Consider the following 6,000-nt stretch of genomic DNA (forward strand, 5'->3'; position numbering starts at 1 on the left):
AAGGCACCTGGCGGCACAAAGCCAGGTTGTGAAGCATACAGCAGGCCACGAAGATATGGCACACCTTCTTTGGTGAGTACATTAGGGATCCACCTGTCATATGGAGGCACCTAAACCTGGCCTTCAGGAGGCCAAAGGTTCGCTCGATCACCCTCCTAGTCCGCCCATGGGCCTCATTGTACCGTTCCTCTGCCCTTGTCCTGGGATTCCTCACTGGGGTCAGTAGCCAGGACAGGTTGGGGTAACCAGAGTCCCCTAATAGCCACACCCGGTGCCTCTGGAGTTGACCCATCACATACGGGATGCTGCTATTCCGCAGGATGTAGGCGTCATGCACTGACCCAGGGAACTTGGCATTAACATGGGAGATGTACTGGTCAGCCAAACACACCATCTGTACATTCATCGAATGATAACTCTTCCGGTTCCTGTACACCTGTTCACTCCTGCTGGGGGGGACCAAAGCAATATGTGTCCCATCAATGGCACCTATGATGTTGGGGATATGTCCCAGGGCCTAGAAATCACCCTTCACTGTAGGCAAATCCCCCACCTCAGGGAAAACGATGTAGCTCCGCATGTGTTTCAGCAGGGCAGACAACACTCTGGACAACACCTTGGAAAACATAGGCTGGGACATCCCTGATGATATGGCCACTGTTGTTTGAAATGACCCACTTGCTAAGAAATGGAGTACTGACAGCACCTGCACTAGAGGGGGGATCCCTGTGGGTTGGCGGATGGGTGACATCAGGTCTGGCTCCAGCTGGGCACACAGTTCCTGTATAGTGGCTCGGTCAAGCCTGTATGTCAGTATGACATGTCGTTCCTCCATTGTCGACAGGTCCACCAGCGGTCTGTACACGGGAAGATTCCTCCATCTCCTCGCATGTCCCAGCGGACGGTGCCTATGAAGGACAACAGCGAGCACAGAGTCAAGCAACCCACAGGCACGTAACCACAGCTTGCACATAGCACGATTCCCAATGCATTGAATGGCTTGTATGAGTGTTGGTGCATGGCCTAGGTATGTGTGACGCAGTTGGTAATTAGGCCATGTGGGCCCTTGAAATGGCGGCTGCCTGACCTGTGAAGTGCGACAGTGGGATGTGAGGTCAATGCGCTGGCGTGGCACACCGCGGCGGTAGGCGGTCAAAGACCGCGGCGCTAAGCCGCATTGGTTAACATAGAACCCTATGGGTTTCAGGAGCCAATGACGATGTGCGCCGGCGGTCGCGGTACACACCGCCGTGGGCGTGACTGCCATTTTCTATCTGCTTAATCACTCGATACCTGATCTTCGACAGGAGAGGACCTACACTGTAAGTGCTGCTGTGACCTCGGTCTGGAAGAGACAATGCCTCATGCGACTGGGGAAAGGGCCCCTGCCTTCACTGCGGAGGAGTTGGAGAAACTTGTGGATGGGGTCCTCCCCCAGTATGCGCTACTCTACGGTCCTCCAGACCAACAGGTAAGTACACTGGGACCATGCTTAGTGGGCAATGCCTGGGTTGAGTCGGGTGGATGAAAGATGGTGGGGAGGGGAGCGATTGAGGCATGCATCAAACGACAGATGAGAGCATGTGCCACATGGCAAGGGTGGGGATGGGGGGGCCACTCACATCGAGCATGCAGAAGGTGATGACAATTTTTCTCTCCCTGTACATGTCACATAGGTCAGCGCCCACCAGAAAGTCGCGATTTGGTGTGCCATCGCCAAGGACGTCCGGACCCTGGGGGTCCACAACAGACGGGGCACCCACTGCCGGAAGAGGTGGGAGGACATCCGACGCGGGAGCAGGAAGACGGCGGAGGCTCTGCTGGGGATGGCCTCCCAACGTAGGAGGGGTGCCAGTCGTCAATTGACCCCCCTGATGTCCCGGATCCTGGCGGTGGCCTACCCCGATTTGGATGGGCGCGTGAGGACATCACAGCAGACACAAGGGGGTGAATACAAATACATTCTGCTGACTTTGCGCGCAGTGGAGGTGTCTGGGTGGGGGAGGAGGGCTGTGGGTATCCCTAGGCCAGGGCGATTTCTGTAGGCTAGGCCCCTCCGTAAGGCATGGCCCTGTGCCCCCGCCCCCCACCTTTGTAGGGTGCCAAGTACAGGTATCCATGGCCCTGTGTCATCTATGTGTGCAGTTGTCATCCATAGGCTTGTAGGCCATGTCCCACGGATTGCGTAGTGGACCCCAAGTGCGCGGCGTAGTGCAGGGGGCTTTTGTGTCTGTCTTGTCCGCCAACGGTAGCGGTAATCCATGCACTCAACATGTCTTTATTTCTCCTCCCCCCCTTTTTTGTGGTCTTTCTGTTCATGTGTGTATTAGCATCATCAGGCGGAGGAGAAGTGGCATCGGAGCACGAGGGAGCTGCATCTCACATGGCCATGGCGGGCCATGCAACTGACTCGGATTTCACCAGTGAGACAGAGGGCGAGGGGAGCTCCACAGCGGGGACTCGTGTTGATGTCAGTGACAGTGACTCGTCCTCTGAAGGGAGCTCCCCAGCGCACCAGCACTGCCCTCCCAGCAGCCCCTCAGCGTTTGCCCCGTGCCCGCTCCCCCAGGAATGTGGGCATCTCCTTCGCCCCAGGCACCTCAGGCCAGGCCCCTGTCACCCCTGCTGCCCTCAGTGAGGAGGTCATTGACATCCTAAGGACCATCATTGTTGGGCAGTCTACCCTTTTGAATGCCATCCAGGGTGTACAAAGAGAGGTGCACCAGAGTAATGCATACCTGGAGGGCATTCATTCGGGTCAGGCTGCCCATCAGCGATCGTTCAACGCTCTGGCCTCAGCACTGACGGCAGCAATTGTCCCTGTCTCTAGCCTCCCCCCTCCAACTTCCTCCACCCAGACCCAATCCCCTGTACCTCTGCCTATCCCAGACACACCTACAGACCAGCCTGCACACACCTCAACACCCAAGGGAAGCTCATCCAGACATAAGCAACACACATCACACAAGCATTCACACAAGCAACTTCCACATGCAGACATACCAACACCCACTGCCTCCACTGTGTCCCCCTCCTCCTCGTCTCCCTCCTCCCTCCCTGTGACGTCTCCACTCACACTTGCATGCACAACATCTTCAGCCACTACGTCCATCACCAGCACACCCACCAGAACACTCCGCACACGTGCAGTCACCACCCCCACTACCATTTACACGTCCCCTGTGTCCTCTCCAAGTGTGTCTGTCACCCCCTCCTCCAAACTACACAAACGCAGGCAGCCACCCACCCAACAGCCATCCACCTCACGACAGCCTCCAGCCCAAGCACCTGCACCCAAAGACACCAGACTTCACACTCCTACAACCACATCCTCTTCCTCCACTCCCATACCCACTACACCTACCCGTCCCTCTCTTTCCAAATTGCTTTTCCTTGCCAACCTTAACCTCTTTCCAACAACGCCCCCACCCCCTCCATCTCATAAGACTCCAATCAGCACCTCTGCCACCACAAAACCGGGACCTGTAAAGACTGTTGTCCATGGACTGTGGAGTCCCCCACCCTCAAGGGCATCCAGTTCAGCTAGGAGCCAAGGCACGGCCAGCCCACCACCGGAAAAGCATCCTAAGATTGCCAGTGCCCGGCGCGAGCGACCAAAGACCCCAGGGACCAAAATCCCTACATTGGCTCCGTCAGGAAGTGGGGTGCCACCTGGCACACCGCCAAAGGTGGGAAAGGGCCACAAGCGTGCAGGGAAGGGTGGGAAGGGCAGCACGCCCGACAAGTCCGGCAGCAGGCCAGCTGGCCAGGAGGGCCCCACCAGCCCCATCCCAGGTGTGCAGGAGGACACACACAGGCCCGGTACTGCAGCCCAGGAGGGCCCCGCAAGCCACGTCCCAGGTGGGCAGGAGGACACCCACAGGCCGAAAACTGCAGCCCAGGAGGGCCCGCAAGCCACGTCCCAGGTGGGCAGGAGGACACCCACAGGCCGAGAACTGCAGCCCAGGAGGGCCCCGCAAGCCACCAGACAGATGGGCAGGAAGGCCCGCCAGCCACAGGTCAGGTGGCGAGTGACATCCATGCCTGGGCCGGATCCGCTGACCAAGACACTCATCTCAAGCACCGCTCCGCTGGGCACCGCCGTCTGAAGCACCGCTGAACTGGGCCCTTCATCTCAAGCACCGCTGGCCCATTGGCGGAAGGGGCAGGCCCGCATCTGTGTCGGGCAGGCCTGCACGAAGCACTCTGGGCACTAGTCCCCCTCCAGTACCAGTGGAGACTGTTATCCACTTGAGAGACTGTGGCTTTGCACTCCGCAGGATTGAACAGTGGGCAAACCACCCACTGTAGAGACTTGAGAGACTGTGGCTTTGCACTCCCCAGGATGGCACAGTGGCCAAGCCACCCACTGTAGAGACTTGAGAGACTGTGGCTTTGCACTCCCCAGGATGGCACAGTGGGCAACCCACCCACTGTAGAGACTTGAGAGACTGTGGCTTTGCACTCCCCAGGATATGGCAGTGGGCAAGCCACCCACTGTAGAGACTTGAGAGACTGTGGCTTTGCACTCCCCTGGATGGCACAGTGGGCAACCCACCAACTGTAGAGACTTGAGAGACTGTGGCTTTGCACTCCCCAGGATATGGCAGTGGGCAAGCCAACCACTGTAGAGACTTGAGAGACTGTGGCTTTGCACTCCCCAGGATGGCCCAGTGGGCAACCCACCCACTGTAGAGACTTGTGGGACTGTGGCTTTGCACTCCCCAGGATGGCACAGTGGCCATGGAGGCCCCTTGTGGATCTGGCGTTGTGGACTCATCTGGCTGAGGTGCCCCCCCTTCCCTTCCCCCTGAGGTGCCTGTAGTTTTGCTATCTGATGCCCCTGCAGTGTTCTCTCCGTTGGAGGCAGGTATCCTGTGTGGGCTTTGCCCATGTGTTTTGGCCCAGTGGCCCACGAACAATGGCTGATAGACATATCGGACTGGACAATTTATGTATATAAAGTTATAGATGTATTTTATACTCAGTCTTACAATATAATTCTATATTTATAATCATTTCCTTTTGCCTTTGCATTCTTCCGGGGGGTTTGGGGGTGTAACTGTGATGTGTTGCTATGCATTGATGTGTGTGTTGTAGTGGTTGAGGGTGAGGGTGGGTGTGTCGCATATGTGTGTCCCCGTAATTTTTTGCCTCCCCCTCCCCTGTGTCGTAGGTGCAGTACTCACCGGTGTCTTCTGCGCCAGCGTTCGTGCTCCTTGTAGAGGAGCAGGAAGACAATGGCTGGTAGGATGTGTAGTTCGGGTTCCATGCTGTCCAGATTCCTCGTGGGGTGTATGGAGGTGAGCGTTTTCCGTTTGAAATGTCTGTTTCCGCCGTGTTTTTATCGGCGGGGCTACCGCCCCGGAAAAGGTGGCGGATTGGTGGGTTGTGATAGGGTGGGCGGTACATTGTCTCACGCCTGACTGTTGGCGGTGACCGCCGCGCTGTTTGTTTGTCCCGCCGTGGCGGGTGGTGTGCTAAAGTGGCAGTCTCTGTTGGCGGTTTCCGCCGGGGTCGGAATTGCATTTTTTTTACCGCCAGCCTGTTGGCGGTTTGACCGCCGCTTTAACACCGACCGCCAGGGTTGGAATGACCCCCAGAGTGCCCAAGACCATTCGTGCATAAATCATGAATAACTCCAAACCTAGGCCCAGAGTTAATGACCTTCTTGTTTAAATCAGGGAAGGATCCTAAGAAAGGCCTACAGCCCTGCCTTGAGCAGTGCCAGGATAGAGTATTGGACATCCTGAGTCTGCTGTCCAGGATTTTAGACATAGCTGAAGAAGCTAACTTTAAGGAATCCCTGTGAATGTTGAACTACTCAGGGGTGGAGCCAACAGGCTTTGTGTCTGCTTGGAAATGCCAATGCTGGATGAATAGCCGAAAGGAGAAGAGCCATCCATATGAGGATAAATCCTTAATTGGGCAACCTAGTGACAAGGAAACTCCAGGTGACCAGAATGGTCTACTTTTTGGTGTAAGTTCTGTTAAAACATT

Source organism: Pleurodeles waltl, chromosome 10 (assembly GCF_031143425.1).
Source record: "Pleurodeles waltl isolate 20211129_DDA chromosome 10, aPleWal1.hap1.20221129, whole genome shotgun sequence".
NCBI lineage: Eukaryota > Metazoa > Chordata > Amphibia > Caudata > Salamandridae > Pleurodeles > Pleurodeles waltl.